General features: G+C 35.2%; 1 long non-coding RNA gene across 2 annotated transcripts; it reads right to left on the reverse strand.

Annotated features, from left to right (window-relative positions):
* Window positions 1–5448: 5448 nt before the first annotated feature.
* LOC125753072 (uncharacterized) lies at window positions 5449–13055 on the reverse strand. Of its 2 annotated transcripts, XR_007404032.1 has the most exons (4): window positions 12968–13055; window positions 6834–6926; window positions 6544–6598; window positions 5449–6227 (listed from the first exon to the last, which is right to left on the reverse strand). It is a non-coding gene; the product is annotated as an uncharacterized LOC125753072 (long non-coding RNA). The 2 variants fall into 2 exon arrangements; XR_007404033.1 differs by lacking the exon at window positions 6544–6598.
* Between the last annotated feature and the right edge of the window lie 4461 nt (window positions 13056–17516).

The raw sequence follows: 17516 nt of genomic DNA on the forward strand, positions 1-17516 counted from the left end.
GGACAGTTAAGTACAAATGTTAAGGACAAAATAGTAAATTGGATGTCATCAAATTAAAAAAAAATTCTCTTCAAAAGGCACTCTTCAAAAAGAAAAACAAGGGATCCCTGGGTGGCGCAGCGGTTTGGCGCCTGCCTTTGGCCCAGGGCGCGATCCTGGAGACCCAGGATCGAATCCCACGTCGGGCTCCCGGTGCATGGAGCCTGCTTCTCCCTCTGCCTGTGTCTCTGCCTCTCTCTCTCTCTCTTTCTGTGTGACTATCATAAATAAATAAAAAAAAATTTAAAAAAAAAAAAAAAAAAAAAAAGAAAAACAAGCCATAGAATGGGACAGAGATGGAATATATGTAAATAATATATGATAAAAGACTTGTATTTAGAATATAAAAGGATTCTAAAACTCAATAAGATGATAAACAACTCAATTTTAAAATATGGGCAACAAACTTGAACACACAAACCAAGTAAGATGTACAACTGGCATATAAGCATCTCAGAATATTTTCAGCATTAGTCATTAGTGGATATTAGAATATTTTCATTATTAGTCATCAGTGAAATTCAAAATAAAATCACAACATAACACTACTATACACTCACTAAATTTGCTAAAATTTTCAAGAGAATGACAATATTAAGTGCAGCTGAGAAGATGGAGCCACTGGAACTCTCATGTGTTGCTTTTAGGAATGCAAAAATGATACCACCACTCTAAAAAACAGTCAGCAATATATTAAAATATAAAATGTACATTTTCCTAACAACCAAGAATTTCACCCCCACATAGTTACCCAAGAGAAAAGAAAATACATGTTAATACAAACTCTTGTACATACTTGTTCATTGTAACTCTGCTCTTAATAGCCAAAAACTAAAAGGAATCCACCTCTCAAATGGTTAATAGACATGTGTGTTATATGTGCAAATATGCTGTCACTTGGAAATTCACGACAAAGATATGTATTTTGTGTTTGTGTCCATGGAATGCAGTAGAATGTTAAAAAGCATAGCTGTGTAGTGGGATAAACCTGAATTTGAATCTATCACTGCCTTCTACTGACTGTGAAACCCTGGCCTTCCACCTAATGTCTCAGAACTTGAATTTCTTTATTTGTAAAATGGGAATTCTTTTAGTACCTACTCCATAAGCTTATTATAGGACAAAGTCCATGGCCCATCATGAACATGAATATAGTTGATTAGTTGTTATTATAATTATTATGAATAATAGTTGAATAATTAGTTATTATTATAATTATTAGTTGTTTCAATATTATTATATCTAAATAATTCCTGATAATGTATTTATTAAACACATTTCCATCACCATGAAACAATTTGACATTGTATAACATTTGTGAAAGCAGACATTTCACTTCATCAGAAGAGTAGATATAAAGTTAAAAGTCAGAATACTTATTTATTACATAAATCTTTCAGATCAAAACAATCCGAACCTTTATCCATTGTTTACCAAAAATTGCTAAATGTGAGACACTCAAGAATTCTTTGTCAATGAATAGTTTCTTTTCTCTTATAACTCTGTGATTCTGTCATAAAACATGATAAATATTGTTTTAAAGGTATATTTTCAGATGTATTCTAGCTCCTAGGTCACTAGTCTTTTCTCTGAGATGTGAAAAATATGTGAAATATATCCAATTCTACAGTGAATCAAAGATAATGGGATAGAAATATAGTGTAAATGTCCTCAGCCAGTATTGAAAAGAATGCTAGATAGATGATCATGATCATGATGATGATGAAGATATACACAGAGCTTATTTTCTCGATGTGAAGATAGTCACTTGAAAATCACATCTGACAAACTAATATATAATGCCTTCTTTTCATGCCTAAAATAATTTTCTCTTCCCTAAAATCTCTGAATATGAGATTAGATCTATTAAAGAAACCGCATTCTTGGTTTGGATGCCTGAAAAATTTTTTCCACCAACCATACACCTAATTCATTTAGCTGTATGAATATTTAGTGAGAAACTGAGTTTCTCTCCTCTTCCTTGTTAATCTAGGAATCAAATTCCATATTTCTTTCCAAAATGAATTTTTGTGACTTAGACATTAAACATAAACTTTTTTAAAAATACCAGATGTAGGATAAAGAAGGAGAATAAATTTGCATAAGAGTTAGGCAAATACCAAAACAACCACTTCAAAATGTCAAGTTAAGGACACTATGAAAATTAAAGCATTTGAGAAAATGCGTTATTTCTTACGATATGAAAAAAGTGGAAAATCTTGTCCTCTTCATCTTATCATCACTTTTAACACCATTCCACTAGAATTAAATTGGATATCTGGAATGCATACCTCATGATCTTCTTTGGGCTGAGGTGTGTAAAACCAGTTTTAACATTCGAATATCAATATTTTCTTAGACAGTAAATTCATTAAATACTATCAGCCACTGATGAAGGCATGAGTTAATGGAGGATATACCATATTCATGGATGGCAAGACTTAGTACTAAAAAATCTAAGTCTTCCTTAACATTTACCTACTGTTCTGATGCAATCTGTCAGTTTCTTAGCAGATATTTTTGAAAGAAACTGACCACAGACTCCAAAATACGGTAATGCAAAGTCAAGAATAGCTAATGCTATTGTTAAAAACAAAGATAAGGAGACTTTGGTACCAGATGGCTATACTTATTACAATTAAGACAATGTGCTGTTGGTGCTAGGATATGTAAATACACCAATAGAATAGAATAGATCTGATCATCAAGTTCACACATATATGGTGACTTTACTGGTACCAAAGGTCCAGTGCAATGCACTGTAAAGTAAATTGCCTTTTTAAAAATGGTTCTGTGTCTGGGGGTATTCATATGGAAAAAATATGTTGTGTCTCCTTCCGCCAAATATACAAAAAATAACTGTAGATATAAACATGAAAGCTAAAACGAAACTCATTTGGAAGATAATCTAGGAATACATCTTCATGATCCTAGGTTGTCAAAGTTTCTTTAACAAGACACCAAAATAACCAAACATAATTATGGTCAATGATCAACAAATTGGACTTCAAGAAAGGTCTAATTTTGTACATTTAAAGAAGGATCAACTGAACAGTGAAAAGTCAAGACACAAATTTGGAAAGGGTATTTGCCATATATCTATCTGACATAAGATCCTGTATATGGAATGTGTGTGTGTGTGTGTGTGTGTGTGTGTGTGTGTGAAAACAAATTTAAAATTTTTTAAAGATTTTATTTATTTATTCATGAGAGACAGAGAGAGAGGCAGAGGCACAGGCAGAGGGAGAAGAAGGCTCCACGCAGGGAGCCGATGTGGGACTCAATTACAGGACCCCAGGATCACACTCTGAGCCAAAGGCAGACACTCAACTGCTGAGCCACCCAGGTGTCCCAAAAGCAAATAAAAAGTTAACAAAATACCTGACCTGCCACTTTCACAAATATATATATACACATATATATACATATATATATACATATATATATATTCAAATGAAAAGATGTTCAACCATAATAGTCATCAAGAAAGTGTAAATTAAAACACAATGTAATATGATTAGACAGCCTAAAGGCTAAAACCAAAAAGGCCAACAATACCATATGTTCTCTAGTATGTAGAAAACCTAGAATTCTCATATGCTGACGGTTTGGGTGTAAATTGGTATACTATTTTGGAAAGCTCCTTTCCACTATTTAATATATACATACTTTATTCCTTAGAAATATGTCTTCTAGGAGTACATCCAACAAGAATGTGTCTATATGTACAGCTAATCACATGCACGAAATTCTTATAGCAGTATTTTGGAATTGCCAAAACCTAGAAATAATGCAAGTGTGTATGGACATTAGACTAGATATAGTATCATAAAAATTAGATACTTTGAAAATAAGTAGCTTTGAAAATAAACTACAATGATATAATACAGATAAAACCCTAAGACATAATATTGAGCAAAAGAATCAGACCAAACAACCAAACATGTATAGTTCTATCTATGAAAAATTAACAAACAGGCAAACTCATCTTGGATATTAGAAGACAAGGTAGTAGTTACATTTTGTGATGACAGAAAAACTATAAGGAGGATTTTTGTGATGCTGGTAATATTCTATTGATTCAATCGCTGATCTGGATACTGACAACATGGGTGTGTTTACACTACGAACATGGTTAAGCTGCATATTAAGCATTTTTTTCTCTATGCTAAGTTTATACAATATGCAAAAAGAAAGTAAATTTAAAAAATTAAAAGTGATTACTTCAGGAATAGTATATTTTATTTTCATTTGGTATCATAATGTTCTACCCAAATGTGCTTTATCATTTGCAAGTTTTATTTTTATAATATTAAATTTCAAATATGCATTTATAAATAAGAACCCACATACCAAGTTTTTCCATGACTGAAAAATCCACAATCATGACAGCTGTTCTTACCCTCAGGGGTCAGCCTCAATGGTTACAATTGTACTACACATCTTTCTCCTGGAAACGGTTTATTGATAAAGGGCTAGAAATTGATACCAGTGTGGGCCTACTTTGGCATCCCATTCCTGTGTAACTAAGAGACTGATCATCTGTTTTGCTAATACAAACAGGAAATTGAGAGCTCTGGAATGAACATACGCATGGAGGAACAAAATGATGTCTATAGAGATGAATTAACAAATTAGACCATGTTTTCTAAACAGAACAAAATCAGTGAATAAATATAGCTTTCCAGTTCCTGATTCTAGCTGGTCCTTGAGAAGTCCCATCACACTTCTTGCCCTTGTGTTCAATAAATGGCATCCCTATGTTTAAGTGATTAAGCATCCATATTTGCTCATAAAAATTATCAGATAATTTGTCTGATAAACTGGTATAGTGAAAAGGAAAGGCCAAGGTCTGGTAGATTTTGATGGAGACATCGATGGATTTCAGAAAAAGTTCCTAAAAATGGATACAACTCCATGAAACAGCAGGTTTTGGTGAGGGAATTTGGAAGTTTGACAGCAGAGGATTTTCTGAAGGCACTGAGAGCTAAGGAAAGGAAGAAGAACTAGAAGAGAACACAAGAGATTGAAACTAGGAACAACAGTTACAACCAGGGCAGTTTTTCATAGTAAAAGCTCTTAATGCATAACACAATTACTCTTTTTACTTTCAAACTAGTAGTGGTTACACAAAATGACTGCTCAAGACCGAAAAATTAGTAACACCTTTAGTTGCTGACCATCATACAGTTATCTGTCCCTTTCAGCAAAACTGAAGGCTTGACTTTTAAGCATGTATAGGGTAACAGCATTCCCTAAAATACATACAAAAATTAAAATTGCATAATCAACATAAACTAAAATATAACTGCAAATAAAAAAACTTAAGAAGAGTATATTCACCTGATCACATAAGGGTTATGAGCTAAGTAAGTCAACTCAAATGACAAATTAAATTCAGATGATCTTTATTAAAAATATGAAAAATGAATGAAAACAAGAGCAGTCACTAGCTGGAATTTTAGAAATCATGGAAAAAAACAGTTACAAATCTGTCAAACATTATATAAACCAATAATCAAATGTGACAATGAAATATGGACCTTGCTTGAGAGAATCAATGGGAAAAGTTCACTCTAGATTGCTACCAGAGAATACAAAACTAGATAAATTTTTAGAAAAATGGTAGCTAGCTAAAGAAGTGACAACTGATATTATATTATAGGACATAAAAACATTAGAAAAAGATTAGGTAAAGAGAGATTGGAAATATAGTTAACAGGATTTGTAAGGCAGTAACATTAGTAATCAAGGAAACAGTTAAGGAAAAATGAATTTAAAAATATTTGTGGAGTGCCTGGGTGGCTCAGTGAGTTGACCATGTGATTCTTAGTTTCAGCTGAGCTCATGATTTCACTGAGGTCCTCTCATGGGTTGTGAGGCCGAGTCTGTAGTGGGGCTCTGCACTCAGTGAGGAGTCTGATTGAAGATTCTTTCCCTCTGCTCTTCCCCCCATTCTAGACCACACTTGATCTCTCTCTAAAATAAATGAATAAATCTTTAAAAAAATTAAAAACATTGCAAGGCATTACGAGGAACTGAGGAATCTGTAATAAGTATGAGTTTAAAATAGAATCTTTTTTTGTAGGACAAGTAGTGAGGTGGAGCAGAAGGCAGGCTTGAGTGTAGGGTGCATGCCAAGAGTCAAAGTCATCCTTCCCAGGGTGCTCTTCAATCTTCTTAAGACCCTTGAATGATTAAAAACACATTTATATACTTATTTTTTAAAGATTTTATTTACTTATTTGAGAGAGAAAGAGATAGAGCATGAATGGAGTGAAGGGGCAAAGGGCCAGGGAGAAGCAGATTTCCCATTGAGCAAGGAGCCTGATATGAGGCTTGGTCCCAGAAACCCAGAATTATGATCTCAGTTGAGGACAGACGCTTAACCAAGTGAGCCACCCAGGCACCCCTAAAAATACCATTTAAAAGCAGAGACATGGCTTCACGATGGATTTCAGTGGGGCAGGGGAGATAGGCATGGTGGGAGAGCATGATTCAGACCTTTAATGTCCATGGACACGTTTAATGACAGAACTTTCTCCAAAGCCTGAACCATCTGGAACACAGAGACATTTCCATCCATTCATAAATTTGATGCTCTTTGGTCTTTCCAAATGATAAGGGATATGTTTATATGTGCTGCTAAAGTGAGCACAATGATGAGGGATATGGAATCTTACAACTTCTATAGGTAGAAGTAGATATAGCAGATTTATTTTGAGTCAGGATCACTAGGATTATTGAGCTAGGGAAGGTGAAATGGATTGTCAAAGTCAAGAAATAGGACTAACCTGTTGTAGATTATTTAGGGAAGTCCCTCAATGTAAAATAATCTCCTATTACTTTAAGTGGATTCATTCCTTCTAGGTATAGATTTATTCTCACTGAAAGACAGAAGTAAATGTGCAAATGAACAACAAGGGAAGGTGGACTAAATGACTTAGAGCAGTAGTACTCAAAGTGTGAACTAAGAACCAGCAGCATCAGTACATAGAGGCTTGACAGAAATGCAATCTGCTCACCTGCTTGGACCTCAAGCACCAAATCTATTTCCCTTCTGATATATTTTAAAGCAAAAACTGGGACACTGTATCACATTAGGTTTTAAGTAAATGAAATCAGAATACTGCCTGAATCATTGGTACCTATTTACCAAATTTCTTTACTTAGCTACCAGAGTGAAATTTCATCTTCTCCCTAAAAATATTTCTAATAAAATATAATTTATTTTATTATTATCATACTATTTTAATTATCAGCAATAATCACAATCACAATTTACTGAACAGTTTAATTATACCATATTTACTTCTAAGTCATCTTAATTTAGTATTAGCATTAACCCAATTACAGTTGTACGGATATCATCAAAAATACACTAAATTTCTTATACTAACATGTATGTATTAGTTTCCACATGAAATAGAAAAATGCTGCTTCTCTTTATTGCTTTCTTTTTAAATACAAAAACCAATATGAGTACTTTCATAGAAATATTAAGTAAATAACAGGTGAAATGTAAATATGTGAACAGCTGGGGAAGCACACAGAGAAAAGTAATATTTGGGGGAAATGACTTTTAACCACTCAATCATTGAAACGGTGCCATGGAAAAGGTATTATCTCTGAGGATCAGGGAGTTTAACTTCCCGACAACCCTACAGCTTACATGCCCAGAGCTAACATTTAATCCCAGAGCTGATATCCACAACCATGTTCTTAATTTTATGTTATAACCTTTTCCACATTATTAGCATTATACTTCCAAAATATAGAAATATATATGTATATGTGTGTATATATAATTAACAATAATTTATAATATTTTACTAACACTAATGAATTTCACTCTACTCTGTACTTTAATATAAATATTTTGGGTGTTCTCTCTTTATATTATATCGTTATGCCTCAGTTAAACTGAAATTCTCTTCATATTATAATTTACATTTCTAGAAATTGGGATTATATCTGCTTATTTGTACTGTAAAGAGAGTGAGTATAAAGTAAAATGCTATGTGCAGTGTTTGTGATATATAAGTATCCATATGTGATAAACACACACACACACACACACACACACACACACATATCTCAGCAGTAAGAGTAGGAGCAAAAATCCTTAAACACAGGGCACCTGAATGGCTTAGTGGTTGAGTGTCTGCCTTTGGTTCAGGCCCTGATCCCAGGGTCCAGGGATCGAATCCCGCATCAGGCTCCCCGCTGGGTGCCTGCTTCTCACCATGCCTATGTCTCTGCCTCTCTCTCTCTCTGTGTGTCTCTCATGAATAAATAAATAAAATCTTTTCAAAAATTTAAATATGAACAAATTCTGTATAGAATACTGTGCTAAACAATCAAGAAATCATACTAGATAGCATTTTCTTTGGGAGTGGGCAATCCTTGATGAACACATTGATTCCATTCACTGCAAATGAGGAGTGAGGTGTTGGAAGAAGGAAAATTATGTTTCATGTCTACAAGGAATTTTCTATTATGAAAGAGTAAACAAAAACTTATAACACAATTACAAGGAAACTGTGTGAGCGTATGAATGTTCTTGCGTGTCTGTGTATTGTACGTGTGTGCACATCTGTAATTCAGAGAAGTAGAAGTCAAAAGAAGAGGGGAGGAAAGATGAATAAATGCAGGAATTCAGATTCTCTATGGAAGTGCAATAACTCGTCCACACTATAAGTGATTTAGAGATGTGGAATTCTGTGGTGAGCAAAAAGAGTAAGTAATTGGCAGAGGGAACCTGGAGAGCAGACATGGGACTTCAGGCTTTCATTACTTATTTATTGCATTTACTCATTTATTCAACAAATGCATAATGAATACCACTACAGTATGTGCAAAGTGAATTGGGAGGTGCTGGAATATAAATAAATCCATGTCTAGAGTAAAACAGAACAGAATGTAATGGTACGGAGATCTTTGGAGAAATACAAATGATGGTGCACTTGATTATAAATAAATATTTATATATAAAGGAATTAGAAATGGGGAAATATTTGTCTCCACAAAACAATGATGTCAATAACTATAAAAATGAAAATAAATAAAAGGCGTGAGATAAGCTACATGTTTCTAAGATGAGCCTTTGAAATCTCAAATGGATACTGCAAGTAATTTTAACTGAAAAATGTTTTCCACACTCCTGAAGAAAGCATCTAGCTTTAGCTTTTAAGGTTACTCTTTCAGGAATATCCTAAATCATACATATTAAATTTGCATTGTTTTCTTTTTTAAAGAGAAATTAGCATTTATTCATACTTTCCTGGGATAAAACTAAGTTCATACCCTTGAGAACATAGACTATTTTAAGCATTTAGTTCCTTATGTATAAAAGTGGTATAATAATAATACCTACCTTAGCTGTTTTTTCATTTGTAATATCAGGTACAATAAGAACAATTGTTATTAAAGATAGCGTAGAGGGATCCCTGGGTGGCGCAGCGGTTTAGCACCTGCCTTTGGCCCAGGGCGTGATCCTGGAGACCCGGAATCGAATCCCATGTCAGGCTCCCGGTACATGGAGCCTGCTTCTCCCTCTGCCTATGTCTCTGCCTCTCTCTCTCTCTCTCTCTCTCTGTGACTATCATAAATAAATAAAAATTTAAAAAAAATAAATAAATAAAAAATAAAGATAGCGTAGAGTTTCAATGAAATAAACTACATAAAGCATCAAGCTCACTGGCTAGCACAGAATTAAGGTTCCATAAATATTCATTAATATGGTTACCATTATTCTTGTTTGCATCAATTTATTTTTGCTAATTTTGAATGTATGCTAAGAAAATTTGGGGACTGAAATTCATCCATTGCCAAGTAATGGAATGATTAAAAACAGTATTATCATGTGAAAGTGCATAGAATTCCAAAACCCATAAGATTAAGAAATTACTTTTAGAATAAAATTGGTTAAGAATAAGGAAACTAACAAGTTCCTTAGCACTCATCCAATAAATCTCTATAAAGTTAAGGTTATTTTGCTATTCCATAGTGCCCTAAAAATTCATGGTGGTTTACATTATGGAAATCCAATGACATGGAAGTATAATTTAGAACTTTTGCTTCTGACTCTGAAGGAATAACTGGTATGAAACTTGCCCTCCTGCCATAAAGAATTAGAGAACTTGACTGAACATAGGAAATAATTATTTTGATACATTTGGACAAGAAGCAGGCAGGACTGTGATCCTTGAAAGAAGAAAAAGAAATGATGCACCTTGAAATTGACACAGCTTCCTACCTGGAGACACAGGAAAGACAGTCCCAAGCAGAGAAGGAAGATCTTGATAAATTGAAGAGACACTGCTGAGAATCAGGAGAAGCTAAATTAGCTGTAATCTGTGAGACAAAGTACTGGAAAGGAGGAAGCCTTAGTGAAAAAGAGCTCTAGCAGTCTTCGTGGGAAGTTTTTTTAGTCTTGAATAAGTACTCATCATTACTGTCAAAGGAAAATATTTTATTGGCTGAAGTAAAACAAAACAAAAATTGGCTAGAAGTTTATATGCAGAACCTCCCAGAACTCATTCAGAATACAGAGACCTTGTTGAACACTGAGGCACTCTGTAGGGAGAACAGTCACACTTTAATATTAAGAAAAAACTAGCTGGGCAGCCCCGGTGGCTCAGAGGTTTAGCGCCGCAGTCAGCCCAGGGCGTGATCCTGGAGACCTGGGATCAAGTCCCACGTTGGGCTCCCTGCATGGAGCCTGATTCTCCCTCTGCCTGTGTCTCTGCCTCTCTCTCTCTCTCTGTCTCTCATGAATAAATAAATAAAATCTTTTTGAAAAAAAAAAGAAAAAAACTAGACTTAATGTAAAGGTTACTACTGTAAATATGCTCTAGTCAAGCCTCAAAAGAAGGCTTTTAAGAAATTAAAGTTAAAAACTCATCAGCAAATAACTGAACTGCCTGACTGAAGATACTTCTAGAACAGAGATACAAGATAGTAGAATACATTATAACTTATAATCACAAAGCAAAATCAGCCAATAAAAATAAACCAAGATATGATATAGATAATGGAAATAGCACAGAAGGAATTTGAAATAGCAATCATAAATATCCTGAATATGCTCAAGAATTTAAACAAAAGCATTAATATAGTGAGTAGAAAAATGTATGATAGGGACACCTGGGTGGCTCAGTGGTTGAGTGTCTGCCTTCCGCTCAGGGTGTGGTCAAAGGTCCAGGGATCAAGTCCCACCTCAGGCTCCCTGCATGAAGCCTGCTTCTCCCTGTGCCTGTGTCTCTGCCTCTCTCTCTGTGTCTATCCTGAATAAACAAATAAAATCTTTTAAAAAATGGAAGATATAAAAGAACCATATGGAAATTCTGAAGGTGGAAAACACAATATTGCATATTTAAAATTCACAGTATGGGGCACCTGTCTGGTTCAGTTGGTAGAACATCTCAGGGTTATGAGTTCCAGCCCCATGTTGAGGATGGAAACTACTTTAAAAAATTCTTTTTTAACTTTGAAAAAATTAAAATTCACAGGATGGCAAAATGTCATATAAAATTCTGAGGAAAAAAAGATCAGTGGACGTGAAGTTAAAATGATAGAAATTATCCAAATAGAAGCACACGAAAAATAAGAGATTAAAAATAAAGACACAGACTTCTGTTTTTATTTTTTTTATTTTTATTTTTTTAAAGATTTATTTATTTATGATAGACATAGAGAGAGAAAGGCAGAGACACAGGAGGAGGGAGAGGCAGGCTCCATGCCGGGAGCCCTACGTGGGACTCGATCCCGGGACTCCAGGATGGCGCCCTGGGCCAAAGGCAGGCGCTAAACCGCTGAGCCACCCAGGGATCCCCCAGACTTCTGTTTTTAGTTCTGATATGTAAATAGCTTGGAAGTCATCACTCTTGCCCTTATAACTAGAAAAGGCTAAACAAATTGAAAATCACTGATTTTTCTTGGACCTATCAGATAACCAAGCTTGAAGACAGATCTGGAGAGAAAGAGCAATAAAAGGAATCATAGCCAAGATCTACTTATTTGGAACTGAAGACATAAACAGGTAGAAAAACTTAAGTGGTAATTTTAAGAATTACTGGAGGCTCAGTGTGGACTAGCGTGGAATTGAGACACTCCTTTGGCCTCCCTCAGGGAGTCCTGACACTTTAGTAGGTTTTACCAAGATCCTAACTGGGTTCTGATGGGTGAAGACCAGAGAAAGATCATATTGTGATTCTAGATAGAAAAAAAGGATTAATCCCAGTGAAATATGCTCAGAGCATTGTCAAAAAAAAAAAAAAAAAAAAAAAAAAAGCGTACTCTCTGAAGCTAAAGATTTTACCAGAGCCTTTCCCAGTTGGTAGAAGGTCTTTGGTCTCCCTCCAGTTATCCTGTCTCCCTTAAGTGGTGTGTGTTGAGGCAGCAGGAAGTCCTTTACCATTGGACAAACACTTGTGAAGGTCAAAGCCAAACCCAGAAACACAGGTCAACTAAAAGTAGATTTAATACAATTCTTTCCCATAATTCCCACGTATTATCACCACATCAACTCCACATAATAATGTAGATTACAGCTAAAAGAGCAGAAGACAGAGAATAATACTTAGGGAATACCAGGGGAACTCAAAGTCAACAGAAGAGCTAAATATGACACTAGAGGAATTTAAAGCCTTTATCACTTATGTGTATAGCAATCATTAATCGCAGCTAAGTCCTAGTCAGATGAACATAAACCCTCACATTAAAAGCTAGTTTTTCTTTTTTCTGTAACTAAATGAAGTGATCAATGTTAATTAAACTTACTGTGGTAATCGTTTTACACTATTTGTAAGTTAAGTCATTATTCTGTATACCCTAAAATTATATGACCATATTTTAGTTACACCTCAATGAAACAAAAAATTAAGTGTTACCTGTGGATAAAAATAAATATAAAAAGTTTGTTTACCTCAGTACTTATTACTAACAGAACATACTCAGCTTTCAACAAAAAATTGCAGGTATCGTAAAAGGCAAGACAAACGCAGTCTGAAAGACAAAGCAAACAATAGGACCAGATGATGCAGATATTGAAGTTATCAGAAGATAAATTTAAAATAACTATAATTAATATGTCAAGGGCTTTAATGGAAAAAGTGAACAACATGCCAGAACAGACAAGATTGTGGGGAGGGAATGTAAGCAAAAATGGAGAGGTAAGAAACTTCAGAAATTTGCCCCTCCATAAAAATAACTAAGAAACTGGCAGAATCAACCTTTTTCAGAACTCTGAAAATGAACAGAAAGCCCGCAGCAATTCAAGGAGTGCCAACTGAACTCATGAAATCTAAGTAAGGACAGTGAGTTCCACTACAGTGTAACTTCCGCTCTGCCCACCCACCACCACGACCACTGTCCCAGTTTCTGTGCTCTCATTCAGCAGGAGTCTGGAGAATAACACATTGCATTCTACCAGTGTCCAAGGGAATATGACTGATTTCATTTTCAAAGACCCATCCTTAGTTCACCTGCCTGGTGACTACATAGAAGACTGGCTTCAGGGGCGCTGGGGTGGCTCAGTGGTTGAGCGTCTGCCTTTGGTTCAGATTGTGATCCCAGGGTCCTGGGGTCGAGTCCCACATCAGGCTCTCCACAGGGAGCCTACTTCTCCCTCTTTCTCTTGTGAATAAATAAATGGAGTATCTTTAGAAAAATAAGAATGGCTCAAAAGGTCTATTCTATTTTGCCTAACTCTAATGTTAAAGCCGTCCAAGGGACATGTACAGAAAATATTTTCAGACAAATGTTTTAATCTTTCCTGCCCAAAGTGAAAGATAACAGTGATAAAGGCAAACAAGAAGACTACCTAAATACCATGGGAGGAAATGCTGAAGAATGAGATGCTTTTTAGAAGAAGCACCTTGAAAAGTTCAGAGACATTCCTGGGAATATAGACCAAATGCATGTTCAGGATTAGGTGCATGCTCAGAGAAGAATTGAGGACGCCTGAGGTCTTATATCTGGATAGCTTGAAGGATCAGCACAAACAAAAAGTGAAGGATAAGATCGGGTTGGAAAATGCCAGGCTAAATGTTTGAAATGTATCCCTACACACGGAGTAAATCTGCAAAGACTAGATGATTCTTTGTTCTAGGAACTTAAAGAAATCTCTATGTAATCATTACCTGACTAAAAAGGTTACAGAAGACTTTAGTAGCCACAATCAGCAAAGAATACAGACTTTAAAAATTAGTTCAGAAAAGTCACTAAAAGATATAACCCAAACAAACTATGATAACAAATTCTGCAGAGGGGGAGGAATCTAATTTCCAGAGTTATAAATTATAATATTAAAAATGTTCAGTTTTTGACAAAAACTTATTGGGCTTTAAAAAAAACAGAATGTATGGCCCACACAGGAAAAAAAAAAATCAACAGAAGAAAATGTCACTGAGAAAATCCTGACATTGTAATTATGAAACAAAGAAATTAAATCACTATTTTAAGATTTATTTATTTATTTTATTTTATTATGATAGAGAGAGAGAGAGAGAGGCAGAGACACAGGCAGAGGGAGAAGCAGGCTCCATGCCGGGAGCCCGACTCAGAACTTGATCCCGGGACTCCAGAATCGTGCCCTGGGCCAAAGGCAGGTGTCAAACCGCTGAGCCCCCCAGGGATCTCCTAAATCAGCTATTTTAAATATGTTCAAAGAATGAAGGAAAGAATGTCAAAAGACCTGAAAGAATGAAAATTATATTTCACTAAATAAAAAATATCAATGAAACTTTTAAGTCATGAAAAGAAAAAAAATAACTGTTCTTGGCTAGTACAATAATTAAAATGAAAATTTACCAGAGGGGCTCAACAATAGATTTGAGTAGACAAAGAAAGATTGAGCAAGAGTGAACATAGGTTGTTTGAAATTATCTAATTTGAACAACAAAAGAAAAAAAATTGAAGATAAATAACAGATCCAAAGACACCAGTGGGACACACAATCAAGTTTAGCGACATATATATAATTACGGTTTCAGGAAAGAGAAGGATGTAGAAAAGATATTTGAAGAATACTTGAAGAAGTAATAACACTGCATTACCAAACATAATGAAAATATTAATCTATTTATCAATAGGTTCAACAAACCCCAAATAGGATATAGTCAAAGTGGTTCACACTGAAACATATTATAATTGAACTGTCAAAAATCAAAGACAAAAGACAGAATCTTGAAAAAAAAGAAGAGAAATTCATCCATAAACAAAACAACTCAGTAAGATTGACAACTCATATCACATCAGAAATCATGGAGATGCCACCCCAAGATTGCTAGAACTCATACAGCAATTTGGCAGTGTGGCAGGATACAAAATCAATGCCCAGAAATCAATGGCATTTCTATACACTAACAATGAGACTGATGAAAGAGAAATAAAAGTGTCAACCCCATTTACAATTGCACCCAAAAGCATAAGATACCTAGGAATAAACCTAACCAAAGAGGTAAAGGATCTATACCCTAAAAACTATAGAACACTTCTGAAAGAAATTGAGGAAGACACAAAGAGATGGAAAAATATTCCATGCTCATGGATTGGAAGAATTAATATTGTGAAAATGTCAATGTTACCCAGGGCAATATACACGTTTAATGCAATCCCTATCAAAATACCATGGACTTTCTTCAGAGAGTTAGAACAAATTATTTTAAGATTTGTGTGGAATCAGAAAAGACCCCGAATAGCCAAGGGAATATTGAAAAAGAAAACCATAGCTGGGGGCATCACAATGCCAGATTTCAGGTTGTGCTACAAAGCTGTGGTCATCAAGACAGTGTGGTACTGGCACAAAAACAGACACATAGATCAATGGAACAGAATAGAGAACCCAGAAGTGGACCCTCAACTTTATGGTCAACTAATATTCGATAAAGGAGGAAAGACTATCCACTGGAAAAAAAGACAGTCTCTTCAATAAATGGTGCTGGGAAAATTGGACATCCACATGCAGAACAACGAAACTAGACCACTCTCTTGCACCATACACAAAGATAAACTCAAAAAGGATGAATGATCTAAATGTGAGACAAGATTCCATCACAATCCTAGAGGAAAACACAGGCAACACCCTTTTTGAACTCGGCCACAGTAACTTCTTGCAAGATACATCCATGAAGGCAAGAGAAACAAAAGCAAAAATGAACTATTGGGACTTCATCAAGATAAGAAGCTTTTGCACAGCAAAGGATACAGTCAAAAAAACTAAAAGACAACCTACAGAATGGGAGAAGATATTTGCAAATGACGTATCAGATAAAGGGCCAGTATCCAAGATCTATAAAGAACTTAATAAACTCAACAGCAAAGAAACAAACAATCCAATCATGAAATGGGCAAAAGACATGAAGAGAAATCTCACAGAGGAAGACACAGACATGGCCAACAAGCACATGAGAAAATGCTCCACATCATTTGCCATCAGGGAAATACAAATTAAAACCACAATGAGATAACACCTCACACCAGTAAGAATGGGGAAAATTAATAAGGCAGGAAACCACAAATGTTGGAGAGGATGTGGAGAAAGGGGAATGCTCTTGTACTGTTGGTGGGAATGTGAACTGGTGCAGCCACTCTGGAAAACTGTGTGGAGGTTCCTCAAAGAGTTAAAAATAGAACTGCCCAATTACCCAGCAATTACGCTGCTGGGGATTTACCCCAAAGATACAGATGCAATGAAATGCCGGGACACCTGCACCCCAATGTTTATAGCAGCAATGTCCACAATAGCCAAACTGTGGAAGGAGCCTCGGTGTCCATCAAAAGATAAATGGATAAAGAAGATGTGGTCTATGTATACAATGGAATATTACTCAGCCATTAGAAACGACAAATACCCACCATTTGCTTCAATGTGGATGGAACTAGAGGGTATTATGCTGAGTGAAATAAGTCAATTGGAGAAGGACAAACATTATATGGTCTCATTCATTTGGGGAATATAAAAAATAGTGAAAGGGAATAGAAGGGAAAGGAGAAAAAATGAGTGGGAAATATCAGAAAGCAAGACAGAACATGAGAGACTCCTAACTCTAGGAAACGTGGTGGTGGAAGGGGAGGTGGGTGGGGGGTGGGGGTGACTGCGGTGACAGGCACTGAGTGGGGCACTTGATGGGATGGGATGGGATATTCTATATGTTGGTCAATTGAACACCAACAAAAAATAAATTTATATTTTTTAAAAAAGATTATAACCTTAAAAAAAATCATGGAGATCATGTATATAACTCTATAGGCATATATGAAAAGCATTATACTTTAATGCATTTGTTTGTAGTGTATATTTTTTTCTATCTGATTAAAAACAATAACTTAAATAAATACAAATCTATGTTGATGAGCACACAATGTATAAAGATGAAATTTGTAACACCATAAAAATGGGTAACAAAGCCATATAGGTGCAGCTTTTTTTTTACACTATTAAAATTAAGTTGGTATTTCTGTCAACTAAATTC

Source organism: Canis lupus, chromosome 20, assembly GCF_003254725.2.
Source record: "Canis lupus dingo isolate Sandy chromosome 20, ASM325472v2, whole genome shotgun sequence".
NCBI classification, from domain to species: Eukaryota; Metazoa; Chordata; class Mammalia; order Carnivora; family Canidae; genus Canis; species Canis lupus.